This window comes from Anser cygnoides, chromosome 18 (genome assembly GCF_040182565.1).
Source record: "Anser cygnoides isolate HZ-2024a breed goose chromosome 18, Taihu_goose_T2T_genome, whole genome shotgun sequence".
NCBI lineage: Eukaryota > Metazoa > Chordata > Aves > Anseriformes > Anatidae > Anser > Anser cygnoides.
In genome coordinates, this window is record NC_089890.1 from 4,766,725 (window position 1) to 4,789,667 (window position 22,943).

Here is a 22,943-nt window from a genome sequence, read left to right on the forward strand (position 1 = left end):
ATGCAGTGTTATTAAGCTATGGTGCTATGCAGCTGCTGAGGGAACACTCGTTGTGTGTGGAGCCTGGGTGACAGACGGGGCTCGAGATGATTACCAGGGCCAGTTGGTGGCTGAGGGGAAACTGCACAAGTCCCACCTCAGCCCACCTTTGGATTACGTTTTAACCCCAAGCCCACCTCTACCTCAAGTTTTAACCCCACCTCCACCTCAGGTTTTAACCCCAAGCCCACCTCCACCTCAAGTTTTAACCCCACATTCACCTCAAGTTTTAACCCCAAGCCCACCTCCACCTCAGTTTTAACCCCACATTTACCTCAAGTTTTAACCCCAAGCCCACGTCCACCTCTCAGTCCACCTTTTTTTTTCCACCTCCACATCAGGTTTTAACCACAAGCCCACACAAAAAGCTCCTCGCATAGTTTCAGCTCCCAGAGTCGTCTACACACGGGAGCGCTGCCAGGGAAGGGACGATGTGAGGCGAGGTGAGGGTGAGCTGCCATGTTCTGCAATGTGCTGCCGACCTCGCTGCTTTCTGCCTGCCCCCCCGTGATTTTCCTACTGCACGGCAGTGGCTTCAGGAGCAACACACGGCTTCAAAGGAAGTAAAATGGCTCCAAAATTCCCCGTGCTGAGAGCAGTTTTGCCCCACTCCCTACAAAGTTCCACCTTGGAGCTAAGGGCCGAGAGAAATTTCATTTCAAAAGGAGAATTCTTCAAAGAGATAAAAGCATTCATAACCTGAGTGGCTCCAGCCTGTCGTACCTGTAGTAAAACTACAAAAGCTAGCTCCAAAGCGAGGAGTAAAATGACACCTAGGAGCTCACGTGCACCTGCCCAGGAGCAGTAGGTTACGATTTCAGGTTTCCTACCTACAGAACTGTATCATGAGTGAGGCCTTCGTCTCTGGGATAAGTACTTAAACAAAACCTGTCACCTACCTCTGAACAAACCAGGGTTACTCAGAGGAGCAGCACAGCATGGTGTGTGCACCCAGCACAGCTTTGTCACACCCTTCTCGGCGCTGCAACCAGTCTCGGCTGTGACCAGGCACCAATGACACCAGGGCCAGACCGTGTCCTAATCCAGGGAGCAACTGCAGAAGGAAACCTGGCGGTGCTGCAGGTGAAAAGGGCACTTTCTGGTGAGGCAGCATGCCATTCGGTTCTGTTTGGGCAATGCGCCATGAAGGAGAAGAGTGAGCACTGTTTCTGATGACACTCGATACTCCCAGTAACGGTAAGTGACGTTTTTACATTGAGAGTAGGTCTGCATAGATGTTACAGAGCTGGTTTCGGTAACAGAAACAGAGTAGCTTGCGGTAATATAGATGATGTTCAAGTTAACTTGTCTGAATCTAGAGAAATTTATTTACCCCATAACAGCATTTGCAGTTCAGATTTGACTGACTGCATGGCAAAGTTTATACTGACAAGACTGCTTCTTTACATTCCCACTAATTTCATTATTCAAGTGGTATATGAGGTATATGTGGTTCTGAGTGTTCAGGAAGTTCCTCAGAGGCCAGACAAAGTATCCAGGATCCCTCACAGGTCTGCTCAGCATGGTCTGCTCCAAAGACTGTTCCACGCCGCTTGTGCTCCCCATGGGCATTGCGTACAGTCCCCAAAGACTAGTCCTGTTTTGCAAAGAGAGGACACTGTTTAGAAGATGTTAACAAGGTTAACAGGTAAGGCAAAATTAAAGAGCTTAGTTTTATGCATGAAAACGCTTCCTCTGAAAGCAATTAGGAAAGGACAGTTTTCGTGATAAGCAGAAGTTTAATTTTTTTTTCCCATTTCTAACCAATATCAAGTACACAAACACAGCTGATAATGAAGTTAAGGTGGCTTGCTGCACATTAAAATAGCTTAAAAAAGATTGTGGAGTGGCTTCTCCAAATCCCCTGGATCCAACAAATGCCCAAGAGGAGAGTGACCAGCCCAAATGCCAACTTGCTGTTGAAGGCTAACATACACTCAAAAGTCCAGGCAGGCTTCTGATGACCATTGAATATGGAGCAATGCAGAACTGAGCTGAAGGCGCTTCATGTAAGAGCATCCTTTTATTTCTGACACAGAGAGGAGCTTCAGCTCAGAAACATCTACAGATACAGCACAAAGAAGGAGGCATTGATCAGGTGGTTACTTCCACAGCCATGCAAGATCTTACAGCCAACCTTAACACCTTCAACTCTACATGACAATTCACGAACAGAGAAGATGCCAATACATAAATCGTGTGACATGGATGCAAAGGAAAAACAGAGGGAACTGGAAAAAATGTGATGGAATTGGCATTACTGGCATGATGATTCATACGACTGAACTGCTAAAATCATTGTTTACTACCTCTTCAGAGGGGCAGAGTAGATTCCAGCTTAAATACACTGCTGTTTTTTTTGCTGTTACAGGTTGTTGAGAGGGGATTTGATTACAGAGTGTAAGTTCTGTCATGGGGAGAAAAATGCCAGTACTAAGAGCTCTAATCAAGTGGAGAAAGGCATAGCAAGAACCAGAACAATGGCTCAGAGCTGGAGTTAGAAAAATCCTAATGAATCATCTGTTTCACATTTGTTAGAGTGATTATCCCCTGGAACAAAATGCTAAAGAAGGGGTGTATTCTCCATCCCTTTGTGTTCTTGGATCCAGGTTGATTGCCTTTCTAGAAAGTGCGTTATTGAACTCAAACATGAGCTATTGCACACCACAAAGAAAACTGGCTGTAATTTAATGATAGGAGGTCAAGTTAGATGGGTTAAAGTCCCAACCCTGAAGACAGAAATTCTTACACTGCCTACCAAGTACTTGTTTTCTGCACCCACTTCAGTCTCTAGAGTGATCTGAGCGTAGCCCCAGGGAAAACACGTTACAACAACCTGATCTTGAAATGGTGTTTGCTAAACAGTAGTGTTCTCATAGCCATGGTCATAGAGATGGAGAGCACCTTCCCAGAAACTGGTGATACTATGTTCTCTCTAGAAACTGGGAAGCTCCCTCACTCTGGAAACGCTACCAGGAAGTGAACAGATAGAAGACAATGACAGATCTCTCTCCAGTCCTACCCATTTTGGGGTTTTGAACAGATTGCAACACTGCAAGAACAAGAATAACCTGCAATTGCCCACTGTCTCCTGGCTTCTTTTTTCTTCAGTAATTTCTTAGCTGAATTAACCTGTTACTAGGAATTGATCTTTCTTACACAGCAGCATTTATAAGGTCACCCACCTCAGAAGTGTCTTGTACCATATGTTGTAATGGGTAGAACCGCTGAGAATCAAGCAGGTCTTCCAAATCAGCCAAGGGGGCTACACATTAGCATATACCTCCACATTTTCCAACAGTCACTCTTTCAAACGGACTCTCTCTCTAAGCTATCTGAGGAGACCAGACTCCTAATTTGTGTGTTCAGTGCTCAGCGATGTGAGGAACCCGCTGGTCAAGATCCTTCTCCCTCCACTCCCTTATATGATGTCTCACTGAGGAGAGCTTTGGGCACCAGTGCACCGAAACCTCTTTGCACAGGGTGCCACATGCACAGAGCAACACAGCCAGACCACGTCCCCTTCAGAAGCGTTTAATTATGCAGAGAAGATATGAACAATGCTCCAAGATAAACAGAAGTTTTACAAAGCTCTCAGAAGGCAAATTAGACTTCATCTCAATGTCAAAATGTATTGGTCTTTTAATCGGTTCCCTTGATCCAACAGATATGTGATGGAGGCAGAGATAGTGAATCAAAGGAAAAATCCATGAACAGGAGCTGCCATCCCAAGGCTCAGTTGCTTTCTAACCCTCATGCTGTAGCACTTGAAATGATAAAATGGATGCAGAAGAAGCTGTATTGCCATGAAAACATTTAGCTTTTGCAGAATACTAGCAGCCACTCTCTCCCTCTACTGCAATCCTACATAAGTGCCTGAATATTTGTTTGGGAATTTTTTGGTTACAATATTTTTTAGAGTTCTAGTCTGTCTAGCATAGTATATCTCATGCCAACCACAACGGAAAAAAAAATAATTCCTTCCCACACCCAACAAGAAAAAACACAACATACACAAACACCATACCAAAAATCTACAGGCCTAGCAGTCTGTCCAGAATCACAGCATCCAGAGGAGTTGTTACAGCAGGCAAACTCACCGTTATCCTTTGCAGTTTCTAGTGAATGGCCTTTGATGTTCAGGACTGTTGAATGTAGTAATCCATCTCCAAAAATACTGACCTTCATTATACTCAGAGGAGGCTCAGTGCTCCAAATAAACAGAGCTTGTGGTCTCGCCTCAGGTCCCAGCGGGACTACAATTACTAGCACACCACATTTTTGGCAAGTTTTGTCCCATGTTTGAATGGGAGATGTTGAGCCTGAACTACTGCCTCCCCCCACCAGAGGAGTCAGATTCTGCAGATGATAACATGCTTATTTGCTGTTAGTGTCCCACTTCTCAGAACAGCTAAATACTTGAGGTCTGATTAACTAGCATTTAAGAATCCAGAGTGGAATGGAGAGTTACAGAAATAGCATTCTTGCACCACCCCAGCATTTTAGGAAGGCACTGCCAGGTCCATGTGGGAGCAGAGGAATCCCAAAACAATAGGGACAGACCCAGCAGTTACCAGTTTATAAACAGCTTCCTGGCATCTTACAAAAGAGCTTAAGCCACGAGAAGGGGATCCTTACAAAAACAACATCAACAGAAATGGTTGCACCGTTTGCCTTTGCCCACATAAGGACAGATAAGAAATGAGGTCACACAAAGTGGAGCAGGCTGAAACTCTACAGCTCTAACTGCATGGTTTTCACAGTCAACTTAACTCATTTCAAGACCAAATTTCCTCGAGGAACTTGGAAAATTCCAGCTCATTGCTTGCAGCTGTAATTAGGGCCAAGCATCCATTGTCCCAAACATTGTCCCCAAAATCACAATCCCAGTCCCATAACCTCATCTGATTTATATTAATACTTTATCTGGGTCACTTGAATTTATAGTACTCCATGTGGGCTCAAGCATTTGCATTTAAAAACAGCTATAGCCTCAGCACCTGTAGGGTCAATCTGCATATTCAGAAGAGGGATTTATTTTATTTCACATTTAGTAATTTTCATGCCTTTTCAGCATTTACAGTGAAGCCCTTTGGTTTATAATGTGATACTGGGGACGGACTCTCTAGGACTGAACAGCAGTTACATCCTTGGACTGAATGATTGCTTACAAGTATAGGGGACAGGATTTGACAACTCAATCTATAGGATGGAGGGCACCAGCTTTTATTCTTCAGCAGTTCAACTTAAGTCTCCAGAGTCCACAGCGGTGATTGGCCCACTTGATCAAAGAAAACTGAACACACACGGGTTGCTTCCCTAGTGAATTGCTCTGCCCAACTTGTAAGAAGATCAAGAACATGCAGAGAGCTCTTTGACCGTTACAGCAAATTCTATACCACAAGCATGATAAAAGTCATTCAAAGCTAAACCACTACTCCAAAATTAGAAAGCTGAGCTAGGTACTCAAGGTAATGGTGGCTACATGTACTAGCAAGATTCTTTGAAGGGGTCACAGTTTGAATGCAAGCAAGATCATGGAATGTAAAAATGTTCTAAAGAAGAACGTCCAAATTATTCTGGGATCATTCGGGTCTTGAAAGAGAAAGAAGGAGGTTCTCAATCCACTGTCCAGGTAAAGTAGCATGGAGTAGGGGGTGGGCAGATTTGAATTTAAGCTTATATTTTATTGCATGGAAAGCAAAGGAGAGAACACTTCAGTGAGATAGATGCAGAGTAAAGGGACGCGTGTTGTGGGTTACAAAACTAACTGCAACTCTATAAATTATTATCAACTACTATTTCTTAGTTCAAGCAATCTTGTTTCCTAATCAGAGAAATTTTAAATTAAGCATCATCTTCAACAAGAAAGAGAGCTGATCACGTAATTGTTTATTATGATTTGTGTAGAAGTGCTCCTACCTGGATTGTCTTTCTTGTATGCAAACAGAATATAGCTCATGAGTAATTTCCACTTCTGTGTATAGTGTCTGGTGTTTTAATAGGGCCTATTTCGCGAAGATGAAACAATCATGAGTCCAATTAGGAGAGAAATAACAACAACCAAGGAAGCCACTCACTGAGAAAGAGGCTATAAAATGCATACTATAACCACAAAAAGGACATTTTCTGATAAATTCAAAACCATAGATAAAACAAATTGATAACGAAGCAAAAGGACAAAATATTCTGTAAACAATATTTTCATTTTCAAGTCTATTCTAACATAAGAGTAGTATTGACAGTGTACTACCTCCATCATTAGATAAAGGAGTAGAGCTGTCAACAACAGACTGTGCTGCAGTCTGAAGGTACTAAGGCTTAAGATGCTTTTAAGTCAGAACTTCAGAGATTGTTAAAAGAGCTGGATGAGGGCTCTCTGCTCTGCTGACACAAGACATGCTGATAACTGTTAACATGGAGAGCTTCCAGAAGCCTGGAAGCGAGTTCATGCTGTGCTGATATTTTATAAGTATAAATACAGGTCTGCCAACCTGGCAGTAGTTGTGAGTAAAATAACGTAAAGACTGACACGGGACTCGATTAATCGAGAAATATGGGGATCATGTAATTAGTATCAACGCACAAACATTTATTAAAAAGTAAAAAGGTAATAATTACCAAATGAAATTAATTTTTATTCTAATGGGATCAGAAATTTGCTTGCCTGCCGAAAGGTAACAACATCACTATAATGGACTTTTGCACAACACTTAATTTGGTATTATATAACATGCTGATTAGGGATCCACAACAATTCAGACTTAACATGAGACGTTAAATGAATTAGACTTGGCTATATAACAAGTCACAAGATATAATTGTAAGGGGAGATATATTACTAAACGTATTTCTGAAGGAGTCCCTCAGGAAGTTTAGCTCCGTTTGGTTTAATATATTGTTAGTGACAAGAAGAAAAGCAATCAACAACCAGGGCTACAGTATCTAGTAAAGTAAGAGTGGCAGAGCTTACTGCTGGAACGATCAGGATTGGTTGGTAAACTGGAATAATACATTTTAACAGCTAGGAACACAGAACGTAGGTCTTACAGGACAAAAGATTTTAGTCTGGAAATGTGACTGGGCAGACAGCGAAAGCTCAATTGAATGTGAGCTCCCAACTGAGTGCTGTAGAAAAAATGGGCTATGAACATCACAGAAACCTGGAGTAGGAAGCGAGTGACATCACCTTTTAATTGTGGTGCCACATCCACTGCTGACACAACAAGTACAGTTTCGTTGACTACCACTCCACTGATAAATAGAAGAGTGAGTACTCAGGAAACAGCTGCAAGAAAGATGAAGGGGCTGGGAACGATGTTTTAAAATGAAAAATTCAAGAAGCTCAATGGGTTTAGATTTTTAGGCCAAGGGCTTACTCGCACTGATTTTTGAGCATATATACGGGAAAATGAATTCTGTTGCTACAGTTCTATCTGTGTAACCGTAAAAAAAATTTAAAAAAATAAAAATAAATCCTTTCCAGCTAGGATGTGAAGCTACATAGATTTGAAGTACAAACAAAATTCATGTTTATCGATAAAGATAATTAGCTGAACCAATTCACCAGCAATTGTCGCAGTTCTACTTTACGAAAAATTATTTAAGTCAAAATCAGATACTTTTCTAAAACCTGTATAGTTCAAACAGGAAACTGTTGCCAGCTAGCTCTTTTTAGCAGGTAATTCTTCTAAGACAGGTACATCGCATACCTGGTGCTCATTGGAGATGCCAAAGCTGATCTTCTCCAACTTCATTCTGAAATGTAATCTACAGCCAGACCAACGTGCAATCACATAACCATGCAAGCCAAGACAAAAGAACAAGGTAATCTCGTGCCTACAGGTGAGAGAAGACTGAGCATTATTGGCAGACTTCTCCACTGTAAAGAAGGCTGGGCTGCATAATGGAAAAACTCACCGCAGCAGGAAGAATATCACAAGCTCTTCAACCTGCATCATTTCCTAAAGCGACTCAATCAGCAATAGTCACACAGATGTATCCTATGCCTTATTCTATGAATTACAGTGATACTGGTGAATGTGTGGAAAGAACATTAAAAATAAAACCTTTGCAAGCGAGGTCCATGTCTTGCAGTAGAGGATCTGGTTGAATACTACTGTAACTCACTTTTTCCTGCCATTCATAAGCTGCACAAATTGCCATCAGCAGTTCCTTTAATTGAATTACAGCGTGGCTGTGGAATCAGGAAATGTGCTTTCTACTCAGGGGAAGAGAATGTAGAGGTAGAGATTGGCACATCCTTTCAGGATACATATATTCAATGTTGATTCATGGGCAGGTCTGAAATTCTTTTAGCAAAATGTGTATTGGCCTGGAAAGCTGTCAGGAACAGTTATCCCAAAAAACAGAGGTGCAGGGCATTTAGTAACCACTGATGGAAATAAGCAGACTCCACCTTAATACTGTTCCTAAAAATAGTTCAGTTTCCAGCCAATTAGAAAAAAATAGAATTATCTCCTGATGGCACCTGGTGCATATGATGGTAGCTAGTTCAGCTGCATCTCTTTTATCCTTTCCATAAAACGTGGGACTGGAAAAGCCTTCCAGACCTTCATATTCTAAAAACTTTCCCACAGCTCCCATACCCTTTTGCTCTTTGACTCATGCTATCTTTTGGGTTAAATATATTTAGTTTCCTGTTGTTCATTCCTATGATATATTTATAGACAGAATCTTGCCCCTCACAGGGTAGGCTCTTACCTTCACTCATAAAACTGGTTCTTAGGATGACTGGGAAATGGATAACCTTTTTCTGCACTTGTTTCCGAGCTAAGAGCCCCATGCAGAACTCTAGAGATTTCATTCCTACTTTGTGCCATATATTAATAACCCTTTATCTTTTCCTGATTACTAGAACTACAATTGCATGTTTCCTGTCTGACAGACTGGATCCACCCTTTGACTGGCCTTATACCTAGTCTTCTTCCTCATTTGATTGCACCTAATTCTTCTGTATAGCAGAAATCCTTGCTGACTTATAGGTTCATAATCCCACACCTTGTATTGCTGAATTGTATCCATTTCAGTTGCATTAAATTTAAAAATTCTCCATAAATGTAAAACAATACGAAACATTGAATAAGATCACATGCATTGTTAGGAATTTCATTTCTCAATACTCTCATCTCATTTCAATGCTGCTTGTCTCATCTTTTAAAGATTCAGCCTAAAATGCACTTATTCTCACATCCTCACTTGCAAATTATTCCCTTGGTAATCCTATATGAATCGTTTTACTGGGATCCATATCTCTTATTATCTTCCCTGTCTTATGAAAGGAATTGCACAGCTAAACTGAGCATTATTCCTGTTTCATAAAACCAGATGAGACTTTGTCCCTTTGTCCGTTTGCCCCCTTCCCTTCCAATTACCCTTTCAATATTCTCAATTTATGATGACCAAAGACCTGTTAGCCAGATCACTTTTTCCTATCTCTTAAATATAGGAGTTCTTCTCTTCTCCGCTTGTAGGGTCCTATTCTCAAAATGCAGATTTGTTCAAACACTCTGCAGCTATATTCTAGTTCTTTCAGTATGCTGGAGTGAAGAGTCATGCATTCAGGAGGAATTCCAGCAATATTTGTAAAATAGCTGACAAAAATTCCAGGCCTTCTCCATATTTAACTAAGTTGGGCTCCCTAATCAGTTTTCCTCCTGAAACAGAAAATCTGATTCACAAACCTACTTTTGTTTATCCTTTCATTTAATTTAAATAGAACCAACTTATGATCACCCAAGCTAGGGTAATGTTTTTCAGCAGCTTTTTTATAATATCCTTACCACTTGCAGAAATCATATTTGAAATTATATCATCTCTTGTTGATTCAGGCACATTTTGATGAGAAAGATCTGTTAGATATAATATCCAGGACAATCTGACCTTACATTTAATAGCATCTTCTCTCCGGTCTATTATCTGGGAGGTTTGTCTTCATATGATAGTCACCAGTAATATGTCTCTTTTTAATAATCCTACAAAGATTTTATGCAGATATGATTCTAATAAAAGAGAGAAGCCTTCTAGCACCAACCTGGCAGAGCTTTTTATCCATGCTGTCCCTTTCTAGTTCCTTACAGCCTGTCTTGTCTTTAGCACAGGAGAAAGGGGAGCAGATGTCCTACATGGATTTTTCTGGACAATGCAAATGGATTTCGGAGCTGTAGTTTACACATAACTTCCATGTTGCAAGGAAGACTGAGAAAGTTAAAAGCTCATCACAAAGTCAACAGTTTATGCTAGAAACATCTAATAAGTCAGGGCCTGCCATTAGCTCTGTTTGCAGCTTTAGACTATGCCACAGCCAGACAGTAGCTAGAGGATGATGAGAGATAGCAGTGAAAATTTCTCATCACCATTGATCATATCTGAAAAACATTTTTCACCATTATGAAAAACATGTTCTCTGATGCCCTTGACTCCTTGGCTTTTGCTTATAGAAAAATAACCAAGGCCTTGGAAATACTAGTGTTGAAAAAAACAGCCAGAGCTTTCTTTGTGAAGAAACCACAACTTGTGAAGGACTTCACAATTCAACAATACCCAAGCCACAGTGCTTTTACCACCACAAAGTAGCTGGCCCTTAATACCACATGAATGTTTTGTGAGCTCTTTTCCAGAGAAACATTTTTAGCATTTGGGTTTTCCTTCATTTTTGTGGACTGAACTCCCTGTGGAATGGGCGATGAAACACAATGCCGTTTTTCACATCTGAGCGCCATGGGAATAGCACTGCCCTTCTCCACCTCCAGCCCATGGAGAAGTGTGCCCTAAAAGCAACATAATTATGTAACTGACCTCTTAACAGTAACTTTCCCTCTTAGCACTTGGAAACATCCTCCTCCCACACAAGCATGGCAGGGTTAACCGGCAGCTTGTTTGGATCGCACAGGTAGGAGTCGATTTGCTCTTGTCGCAGTTATCACTGAGAGGGTGAGAAAAACTAGTTCAACAAGATGCAAAACCTGAGCTGACTTCAGGCCATAAGAATGCCCTGCTCCATCTAAGCAGCTCCCTGGAGAGGTGTGGTTTTGGCACGGCATCAGGCAGAATTATACCAGATAACTAAATGCAGTTCTGACAGCCCCCGTTGCTGGCCCTGAACAAGCCACTTCATTTCCTTTCTTCCTCCATTCAATGGTCACCAAGTAAAACAAAGGTCTCTGACGAGATGAAAAAGTATTACCACTTCAGAGGAAACCTTCAAAAGTTGGACGAGCCAAACTGTGCAAGCCTTTGCAGAGATAAACCTACAGAAAGCTACGTGTATAGGTTATATCTGCACAGCTTTCTGATGCTGACAGTCTCCAGCTCATCCACTAGCATCTCCAAGAAAAACACAACGTCTGTAATGTTCTTTGAAGCGACACACAAATACTAAAACATCATGACAGTCCAAACCGTATTTCAGGTGAGCAGCAAGTTACTGTCTCTGCTGAGCTTTGATTAGCCTGAACAGCTAGAAAGCAAACGACTAGGAAAGCTGTCGCCGCCAACCAGCGTAGCAGGCATTCCCCAGATGGGTGATAACGGCTGTGCAGTCTTCCCAGTGATGTTTTACTTCCTTACGTATGAAATCCAAGGCTTCTTTCAGAATCATCATCTAGGTTTGCAGACATGAAAAGAAGCGCCTTTAGAAAGCGCCCATGAGCAACCTGGCTTGTCCTTCTGACCTCAGTGGTGACAGAGACCTCCAGGCCAGGTGTTCTGCGGTGACGATGCAGGGGCGGGTTTACCAAAACGCTTCGAGGTGGCTGTAGTTCTTTGCTGCTGGCACTTCCTTCTAAGTCATACGGCTGCCTGTGCCACGAGTCAGGCCCCTCATCCCTACCACAGCTTCCTCCAGCCCTGTGTTCGGAAAACACAGGAACAGAGTGAGGGCTGTGCAGAAGAACAGCCCATTTTCCACTTGCTGCGTTCTGCTTGGCCCTGCACTCCCTCCCCAGAACTGGCTGCACGTTGGTGGTGCGCACAGTAACACGTTTGTCCTCTCTGGCAATACCGACACACCACATCAAGGATCCCAGGGAGCACATTCGCACTGCAGACTCCAATGCCGAGGAATCCAGCCAAACAGCCAGCTGCAGCGTGCTTCAGCTGACTGGCTGGAGAGCACGGGGCCCCTAATTCAAGCTGCAGCTGAGAAAGGCAGGCATATCATGAAGCAAAGCCTGCTAACAGCCTGCTAAGGTAGCTACCATCATGTATCAGGCCTCAAACAGGTGCATCTAGCACCAGCTGTGAGCCTAGATATTGAAAGTATCCTAAAAGCAAGAAGGTGGGAAAAAAAATAGAGAGTAGCTAGCCCTGCATGAGCAAACAGAGTTCATTGCACTGCAAGACCTAACATTAAGCTGGAAAATATGTGAGCCATCCACGGACAGGTTCAGGACTTATATTAGCCTCCAGATAAGCCACCTGCAGCCTGCTCCTGCTTTTATCTCGAGGCAGAGAGAATTCCCTCTGAACCAGCCATCCACGGGCTGCTGCCCTCCTGCTGTGGTGTGAGCTTGGATAAAACACAAAACCGAAGGGGCTTCCAATGGGGAGCATCAGCCCACACTCCTGACATACCCTTGGGCTGCAACACCTTTAGTCAAGGCCTTTCACACCGACATCTTTACTTTTTTCCCCCCCATTTCTTTAGAAAAGAGGTATCTCCGTGTGAGGTGAGAGGCAGGGGCCGCATCCTTTATCTTTAGGCACAGCGTGCTTCTTGAGGCACTGCACTGACACAACCTACTCTGCGGGATGCTCTTGTTTCAAAGCATTGCGACTGAATCAGATCAGGCTACTTCCTTGGTACTTGTTGCAAGGAGAGAATATTTTCTAACTGCAGATTTATTTACAGGGAGCAGAGTGAAGAAAGAAGTGCCCAAGAGTTTTAGTTAAGGTATTTGAGTACTAGGGGTAATATACAGGAAACCGCAGAAATCTCTTGCTAAATTGTGGATGAAGCAGTAACCTCTTGGGAGGTTCGCCGTACCAGCTGGTGCGAGGTCCCAGGGAAGGATTGCTGTCACCGTGCGATGTGAAGGAAGGTGCAACATCCCGCCCAGTGGGCATTTGCGGTACAGCAAGCCCACGAACAGCAATATTTACAAATAAAGTCTAAGAAATCACTGAGCAATCTGGTAGCACTTCCAATTTCTTGAAATTGCCGTGTCGAGGCGTCTAACTTGCTGTGCTCCACCCTCAGCTGAGAGTTCATATTGCAAGCCTGAAAATGGAAATACGGACATCGGCTCCACCAGTTCCCCATTGCCCAGGGATAAGTCTGCTCTCCGCATCGCCCAGTTTGCACACTACCAGACCACACAAGAGCGTGCTCCCATTTCCTAGTGGCAGCAGGACTTCAGCATAACTCAAAAAACACTTCACCACTCTCTGATGGCAGGTGCAATAGAAACGTTATTTACTACTGTATTTTCCTGGCAGCTTTCCTCGATCTTCCTTGGAGCAGATGGAGAATGAGCAGCACTAACCGCGAAGCTGTGGGTGTAATCATCCACACATGCCTAATACTCCTTGAGCAGCAATCACTTCACTCAGTATGGAAAAGCGTGCCTGCCATGGGCAGCCAGAGCCCTTCCCTTACGCAGCAGCCCAGAAGACCCTAATCACCAGAGCTCCCCCAGGCATTTACGAAGGGGCTTGTTGATGCCACCAGCTGTAAGAGACCAGGGACGAGAGTTACAGAAAAGGAGCAATGATGAGGAAAAATGTGAGCTATTTTCCCACACCTCCAGGGGACAGGTGGCAATCCCATTACCGTAGTGGGGTGGGGCAGGGTGGGGGGAAGAAGACTCTGAGTGCAGTAATCAAACAACCTTGTGAAGACGAGGAAATACTCTGTTTCTTGCAACAACACTGTGAGCAACCAGATGCATTAGAAACTCCAAGCCCTCGGTACGTGACTCACCCTCAAATTCCTTCTGATACTTCCTCACACTTTGTTTCACAGCCCCTAGCCAGCAGCACGTGCCCCATGCATGAGCCAGACACCAGCTTGCTCAGCCTGGGAGGTCAGCAGCAGGCGCGGGGCAAACCTTCGTGGGGAATGCTTCCCTGGGTGTAACCCTACTGCGTGCTGCGTCGTACCTGGAACGCAGGTCGGGTTTCCTGGGTTAGTTCAGATTTCTTACAGAAAGTGACAGAACAAATAGCGGAGAAATACTCAAAAGAACTTTAAAATATTCATAGGCTGAAGCCTGTTGTTTCACCTCAGCCACGGAGATTTCAGCACGTGCCCTGGTGTGTGCTGGCATCCCTTGCACACATGCACAGGGCTCCCAGAGCTACCACCCTGCAGTATCCTGCACCCTGATTCTGCTTTGGCTACCCCAAGCCGACAAGCAGAATACCAATCACCTGCATCGCAGCCTCCTTGTTTTCTCTGAGGACATCAGCGAGACTCCTACACAAGGATTAACGCATCTCAGCCTTGAAAAAGCCCAAGACAAGACCTGTCCTTACCCTGCCTCCCTTCACCCCTGGCCTCCCTCCGGCTTTGCAAGAAGCAGGCACAGGTGACAACCTGTACTTTCCCCTACAAGCACATCGCCCTGTGTGCTCCACCAGAGGGCAGGCAGCTCCCTCTCCTGGCACATGGCCACCTGCCACCCTGGGCTCACCCACAGACGTGCTGCTGAGGGTCCCGTCCCCCGGCCCCTTAGTTTCTGCTGACGGGAGCCAGTCCGGCAAGCACAGCCTGACTTCTCTGCGTACAACCAACGCGCTGCAGACGAAAAGCAAAAATATATTGAAAGGGCACCCGGATGAATATCTTTCATCCATCAGATAGCCTCCATCCTGTAGCTGGACCTCCTTTGTTAGGCCAGGTTAACCAAGTTTTTCTAGCTGAAGAAAATGCTCGGAGATAAGAGAAGTGGTGAATGTCCTGCATTTCGGTCAGCCCCAGGGGATGGTGGGGCCCTATTCTTCTTCCCTCTGTGGGGGAAGACAATCGCTGCCCTACAGTGCTTGATGTGAATGAAGAAAACACAACGTGCAGCAGAAATCTGAGTGACAGATGGGGGTCTGTGGCACAGAGCAATCAGGTGTCTTGTAAAGGGTTTGCTGGGAATCTGCAGCAAAACCAGGGACCGAAGAAAGATGTCAAATACCAGTAACACTCCTGTGTTTTCATTACAAGGTTGTCTAGAAAAATCAATGCTCTCAAAGTTAGCCTAAATCATATAGCCACGGAGAAATGCCTCCTTTGCCGAATTTTATCCTCACCTCCATTTTTCAGGGGGTCTCCCTGCCTGTTCCTCCCCTGACCTCTAGTGGTTTAGGCTTTGTCCAAAGTAGAGGAGTGATGGAGCTGAAGTGAAAAGTTACGGTGCTATTTCTGGCCCAGTCTCCCTGTAGTAGAAAGAAACATTTAAATAGAAACTGAATCCTAACAGCCTCTAAATAACATTCTGAACTTGTAGAGTTTGAACTAGACAAGCCTGGTTCATTTTCACAAATTTGTAGCCTGCTCCTGCAGAAAGAGAATGTTTTTCAGAGGAAATATTAACCTTGGTTTAGTCCTTCCTAAGCTCAAGTGTGTAGGTTTCTGTGGAATCTGTCTGTTCCTCTTGCAGACTAAACACAGGAGAGGGGAAGAATTTGGGAGGTGCTTTGATTCTCCAAACCTGGATAACGCAGGGACATCAGGACTCGGGAGAGCACTCAAGATCTCAGTCTCCTCAGATACGTGCACCAACATAATAGTAGCCAATCAAAATAATCATGTTTCCGTAACCCACACGCAGTTGACTGTAAAATATTATTGCATGGATAATTGGGTAAAGGAATGTCATGCTTTGATTTTGACCTTTCTGGGTAGCGGGTGCCATAGATATTCAAAGTACTGTTTGCTGCTATAGTAAGTGCATAGGATTTCTCTGGACACTTCATGAAGAAGTAAGACTTGAGGCAGAGCATGTCAGATATCCAGCTTCTTCAGTGAATTAATGCACTGCTTGTCAAGATGACTATAAGGTCATTATGCCTGAGCTCTAATTGCTATATGACACAAATATAGCTATGCCAGCAGAAAGCCCTGAGCTATTAAAGGAACATATGCACCCTTCCCAAAGGAGCATTTGCTCCCATCTAATTGAAGTTAACGTAAGTTGGAGCAAGCCCTCCTCTTCCCACTTCATCTGTCTAGATCTCAAAAAGAGCAAGGAAAAGAACAATTCCCCCCTTCGTTCCATCCTATATATTTGCCACTGCAAACAGAGCCCAGGCAAAGGAAGAAGTCTGGCTCACCCATCCAAATCATCTGGAAATGGTCAAAACACGCTTTTAGCTGCATCATGTTCTAATAATGCCTTGGTCTTCAGACCCTTCAGGGAAGGACTGTCATTACTCTGTTAAGGATACAATGCACACCTATCTCTATACACTAAATAATTAATACCGAACATGTTTACAAACTGAATCTTTTTCCTGTCTCCATGCATTTCAGTCAGTGCAGATGAGATCTCAGCAGGCTGTGGAGTTCCGAAGCCTCACCCCAGCAGCTGACCTTGACAGCGCACACTGCGAGGAGCAGGGGAAGACTCGCACGGTAAGCCTTGGAAGAACACTGGTGATGCTGCCTCCGAAGCTGTGCTATAAGGTCCTTGCCAGATTTGGCAGCCTCGTTTCAGGGTAAAGAACAAAGAGGATACTTATCCTCTGCTAATTGGAAGATGGCAAGCACTTTATAGATGCTGCTGTATGCACTGTTAAGTGCTATTCCTCTCCTGGGAGTGCTTCCCATATGCCTCCTGTGGTCATTCAGATGGATGAAGGTGTAGATTTTTTATTTTTATTTTTGGAGCTGCCTTGTATATGCAAGCTTCCATTCACCAGCATACAGCCTCTGAGCTCCATTTTCTCTTCAGGCTAGTCCCAGAACGAGAACTGTTAGGCTACTGATAGCTGGCTTTGTTTTGTTAACAGAACTTAAAAACAAAAACAAACACATTTAGAGATGATCCAGCTTTTTTTTTTTTTTCATTTGTTTTCCAGGAAACTAAACCAGAACAAAATTTGAGTGGAACACATTTAAAAACTTACTAAATCAGAGTAAATATCTACATTATTTATTGTTTTCAATTGAAAAGTTTTCCTGCCAAAAGAACAACTTCAGCATTTTCAGGAAACAAGATATTTTTCGAGTAAGCAACAGAAGCATGGCACGCCTTGAGAATTATGTCAAGACATAGCATACTGCACCATAGTTGATTAATCCCATCATGTCAATCTAACACGTAAGGGTAAAGCATTTACAGTAGCATCTCCAGATTGTCTATGAACGTAAGATCCCATTCTGCTGAGAACAGTTACACTTCATATATTTTATATCAGTGTGTAGCTAATCATATCAACAGATCAGGCAGAGCAATCAAAAGCATCTAGAACAAGCAGTTTGAGCAGATCTGGGATTTAAACTTGGTCATTATGTAGTCCAGTGCTATATTAAACTCTAAATTCATGTTTTTGTAGCTTATGATACCTGTTCATGCAGAAGGTGGTCACTGCAGGTATCTCCCCTCTAGCTTAGCAGAGGCGTAAAGCAGTCTTTGGACCTAAGGAAAGAAAATGTTAAAATAAGAGATGTAGCTTGCTATGCTCGGAGCATCACAGGGTCCCTTACTGGGTTAGGGAAAGTAACCGGCCTTGTGAGAGTAAATTTTGTTTCTGATGGAAACCCTTGCACAACCAGTCCTGCATGCTAAATAATTAACACCAAACACATTTACAAATTGAATTTTTCTGCTGTCTCCATGCATTTCACTGAGCCAGGCTGAGGAACCTCACTGAGCTGTTAAACATCGTAGCCTCCCTCTGCAGCTGACCTGACAGCTTGCACCATGACAAGCAGAGAATCGTCTTACACCCGAGTAATTACTTCTATTAATTTCCAAAGACTTGTTCCCCCTTTTAGTGACAATACTTCAAAAGGGACTTTCATTATTAGTTCAAGAATTCAATTAATATATAAACAAAATTAAAACAGCTGGATACCAGTGTGTATCAGGGCTGGGATCTTCGTTACCAGTGTTTTGGGATAAAACCACAAGTGATGCTCTTAACCAAGCTGTCCAGTTTTCCTCCACCAACACAAGTGGAAACTGCTCACTGCTGGCTCTGCTCCCTTAGCTAGAGCAGTCCTTGCAGGAGGCACAGGGACATGGGAAACATAGCAGCAGAAATTGTCTCTCCGTCTTCTAACCAGGAATAGTTCCAGGTGGTCAAAGGCTTATAATTTGCTATTGACTTAGGAATGGATTCCTAATAATCTCCTTCTGTGGAAGATGCAGGAAAAAAAAATAAATAAAAGAGAACGATGTGCAGAGGAGCCTGGGAAAGATGTTTTATTGCTCAGAAAGAGGCAAAGCAGGTCTTCACCACTATTTTTAACTCCAAGGACCTGCTCTCCTTCCCAGCTCCAAGTCTGGAAGCTTCAGCCAAGAAACAGATCCCAGACCACCTTCAGAGCCCTTACACTGATGTCTAAAACATTAGGGCAACAGCTGGAGACTTTACGTGTACTTGTCAGTAATGCTGAGAATAAAAACACTGGCAGGAACAATAATCTGTGAATGGAAGGAGGGTAACAATTTTCCCGTATCTTTGCAGCCAGTTCTAAGTTCTCTCTATAACAACGTTCTTTAAAGCAAAGTGAAATTATCTTCCACTACAAAATACATTTTCTAATATCAGAAGAAAAGAAGCATGAGTGGAAGCTGAGGCAACAGGCGTTCACTTTGCTTTGAAGTATCCATTAGCCACATACCTGCAGAACATGCAAGTGTCACATAGGACGTGGCAGGTGAAAAAAATAATCCAAGCTGCAGGCCAAGAGGTTGGGTGCATGGACAAATACAAAGCATTCCAGCTTGTCTACGTAAATGCTCCTACTACCTTTTAGAAATAGAAAAATCACTTCAAAACTATTAGCTATATAGCAGTTTTCAAAAAATTATTAGTTTGCCTTCATCCGTGAACGTTCACAGAAGAGATTGTTAGTTCAGCCTTTCTTCAACCTAACCCGTGTGGATGTCTGAGAGCAACCCCATTCTGCTAAAAGCTCGCAGAGAGACGAAGTTGCTTCCGCACAACCTGGCACAGGTTGATGTGAGTGGAAACACAGCCAGATCCTGCTGGGCATTTCCAGCTGATGTGAGTCAAAACAGCCTTCACGTTGCAACTTTCCTTCCCCAGCCCTTGCACTCAGATGTACAAAAATAACCAAATGCCCCTCCGTCCCCGGTTCCCCTGAGACAAGGCTCCCCGTACCACGTGCCACTTGCTTTTCCTCCAACACTCCTCTGTTGTCGCAGGGTTGTTTATGGCCGTGTGTTGTTTTTGAAGGGACAAAGAAGCACACTTTGGGCTGGATGAGATTTTCATGTGCTTTCAGTTTTGTTTTCTTGTCTGCCAATCTTGTGCTGAAGATACTGCTTAGAGGCGAGTAGAATTATTGGGTTAAAAGTAGTAGTTATTAGCTATTTCTATGTTTTTTTACATACCCCTCGCTGGAGTGAGGGTCAGAGAGAAGTGCTACCGCTCCCTAAAAGCCTGTCAGTTTAGCAGCTGACATACAGCCTGACTCCCCGACTCCTGCCACCAGGGCAGACAACTTCATGCAGGGCATTCAGTCCAGAGGGAGCCACCATATGCACATCATACACCCTTCCTCAAGCCTGGCCCAAAATTTGGCGAGTCCACAGCTGTCAAGTATTAAAGACCACAGAAAATGTCAAGTCACTGCAAGCGTCTCTGGTTTCTATAGAATACTGCTGAATGGGAAATGCTCAAGTGGTCCTGGGAAGTTATCACAGTACAGGGGAGACCTAACGAGCCCCAACGGCACCACGTAATTGGAACATGAAAATTTGTTCCTAACCTGAAATTTGATAATCAGTTTAACCTTGAATACAACAAGATATACAGCACTTGAAAGATTTTAACATCACTCACAGCAGGAGCCCTTGTGAGGCATTTAGGGTGGATCTATGCGCACTTACCCAGCCAGCAGATACCCAGCACACACAATTCGATCTCTGAAGGCTGCCGATAAGGTTTCCCTGCAACAAACTACCAGAGGCACGGGCTGAGCCAGCTTTCAAGTCCCTACAAAGCCTCCCACTGGCCTCGTTCTTTATAGAGGTCAGACAGGTTCCTTGAGACTTTAGCATGGGATTTTTCTAAATGCATCTAACGGGAACACATATTTCATAGAAGAATTCACTCAATGCTCATGTTCTTCAACGCACTAAGCCTCACAAACACCCAAGTGGCACAGGGCCCAGGGCATAACTGTAGCTCCACCGGATTGCAGAGGGAGTAAGGCACCTCAGTAAATTAGGATAACTGGGTTTTAGAGACTGGGTACTACCACACAGGAAGGTTGTGGCAGAGCAGGACTTCTCAGAGGCCTCGGTGAATGACTACCCTTGGAAACCTTCTTCCATAAATCCTTCAAAAATATCCCTGAAGAGCCTATGGTGAGGAGTTTTCCAGGAGGAAAGTACTGTCAGCTGGGGTATAATTGTGGGAGTACTGCTGTCTCTCTAACATGTGCACTTCGTCAGCACAGACACATAGGAGGAGACTAAAACCAACAGCCAGAAATAAGAACGTGGAAACAATTTCCTCCTCACTGCTCACTCTTGGGGGTTCTCGTTCAGATCTATTTTGACATGATTGCTTTGGGGTTTAATGCTAATAAGGTTGAATTTAATTGCAGTCTTGCTATTCCCTCTGAAATCATAAGGTTTACATGTAAATAATTTGAAGGGAATCATTTTTTCACTGCACTTTCCCATAAAGGAAACCAATGAGGGGAGAAACAGCCATATATTGGTGTTGATAATATGACCCTCCAGAGAGGTATTCACTGCATACCAGACGGCACCAGGCCAGATTGCATCCTCGGTAGCATTAATTTACGTGCAGGGTTGCCAAGGACTGGATTTGGGAAGCCCTCCAGCTAATGAAGAGATTCCCTGTGGTCACTTCTAAGTGGTACACAGTGATTTTTTTTTCCTTTCTCTTTCCCTGTTTTGAGGAGGTTGGGGTTGTGCTATGTACGCTGCCAGTTCCCGTTCATTTATCTTTTTACCATCTGCTTCTGGTAACTTCTGTGGGCGAGACACTTTGGATTTTTATTGTCCATATTTAATGTGACTACCTGGGAGGCTCTTCCTCTATTTCCCCCCCTCCTTTTTTTTTTTTTAAACAGTCCTGAGCAAGCAATATTGGAAAAAAGAGATGAAAAATGATCCTGTTATTCACAAGCTGCCTTGAACTTGGACTTAGCATCTCTTACTTAACAGAATCTTCATCAACACATCCTGATACACTAGCAAAAAGTTATTAACTCTTTGCATAGAGTCCATGGAACTGTTCATATCTTTGTACCGGCTGGAAAAAGAGGCCCCAGCAAAGCAGCAGGCCAGGACCAGTAAGAGGCGTCAAGGGTGAACCCTTTGGGGAGTGAAAAAAGTAAAATAAATATATGAAAAGCTTCCTCCTATATGTAATCTTATTGCCATGGAGTTAATATAGCCATCTGAGTGTCTGGTCTTCAGCTGGCAGACCATGCACCGGGCTGCTCCCACCTGCTCAGAGTGCAGGAGCACTCCAAGAGGTGCCCCTCAGGTTCAGATTTGGTGGGACTGAGAGAGATCTGAGGGTCGCTTCAGTGTTACAAGTTCTGGAGAGGCTGCTAGTTGTGCCACAACTTCATCCTTCAACAAAAAAAACGTGCAGATAGCCAGTGGAGCTGTTACGTTAAAAATAAAATTTAAAAAAATAAAATTAAAATAAAATAAAATAAAATAAAATAAAATAAAATAAAATAAAATAAAATAAAATAAAATAAAATAAAATAAAATAAAATAAAATAAAAGGGACAAAGTCATAGCTAGATGTCCTGGTTGAAAACAGCCTACAGAGAAATTCAACTTTGGCTTACCTTCACTTGGAATCTACAAGCGTGCTCTCACCCCACTGAAGATAAATAGAAACCTTGCCATTGTAAAGCCTTGCTCTGAAAACTAAATCTATAAAATGATGCTGGTAGAACAGCAGATTTCTCGTGATATTTTGTTTTAATAAGCTTCGCATCCTTAATGACATGACATAATAAAGGGACTGCTTCCACCTGCTCCTCAAACTACGTGAACCTCTCACATAATGCAGAAAAGTAAAAAGTCAAGTTTACTGCCCATTATGGATTTTTTTAAACTGAATTCTGCTTTCAGTGAAAAGCTACTTATCAAACCCAATTGCAGGCTGTCAAGTTGTGTGCATTTAGGTCCAAAAAGCACAGCTAGTATTGCAGGGGGATTAATCCATTTGTGGGAAGTCACAGGGAGGATGTAACTAGCCTTCACAGTGACGATGATACCTTGTCCTCAATAGCTACAAGTGCTCCAGACTCCCAAATTCCTCACCACTGCCCAGCAATGTTTATCTTCACCTTAAGTACAGACACTGATGCAGTTTTGGTATAAAGAGAATAGCACAACTTTCACAGAAAGCAAATTCATCATCTTCCTCAGGAGACTCTAAGTGTGATAAATGGCATTCAGTTAGGCGGGTAGAGAAAGGGCAGGAGTCTGTACTGAGAGCAAGAGAACAGAGATAATTCCTACCTCGGACAGGGAATAAGAGAATAGTACAAGGGGACACAGTTGTTGTCTTTTTCCGTTCTAAAGGCAAAGAGTGGGCAGCTGCCTTTGCCTTCTACTGAGAAGCAGAGGGAAAAGGTCAGTGAGGAGAAGCTGTCCGGCAGATAGCAGGTCCAGACCCTGCACTGAATTTCGTGTTGCCAATGGTTAGTAGTAGATCTCTGCATCTTAACAGGAGAAGTGAATTAGTGAAATTAG

At 43.4% G+C, this 22,943-nt stretch overlaps 1 long non-coding RNA gene across 5 annotated transcripts in view; it reads right to left on the minus strand.

Moving 5' to 3' along the window:
• Window positions 1-1,309: 1,309 nt before the first annotated feature.
• Window positions 1,310-22,943, minus strand: part of LOC106041473 (uncharacterized) — a 44,159-nt gene continuing 22,525 nt past the window's right edge. For 3 of the 5 annotated variants that reach the window (XR_010825709.1, XR_010825708.1, XR_010825706.1), the window contains exons 6-7: window positions 17,558-17,630; window positions 1,310-1,636 (exon numbers count right to left, since the gene is read on the minus strand). This is a non-coding gene — a long non-coding RNA (uncharacterized lncRNA). The remainder of the gene's footprint in view (window positions 1,637-17,557; window positions 17,631-22,943) is intronic. The other 2 variants (XR_010825710.1, XR_010825707.1) reach the window with 1 other exon arrangement.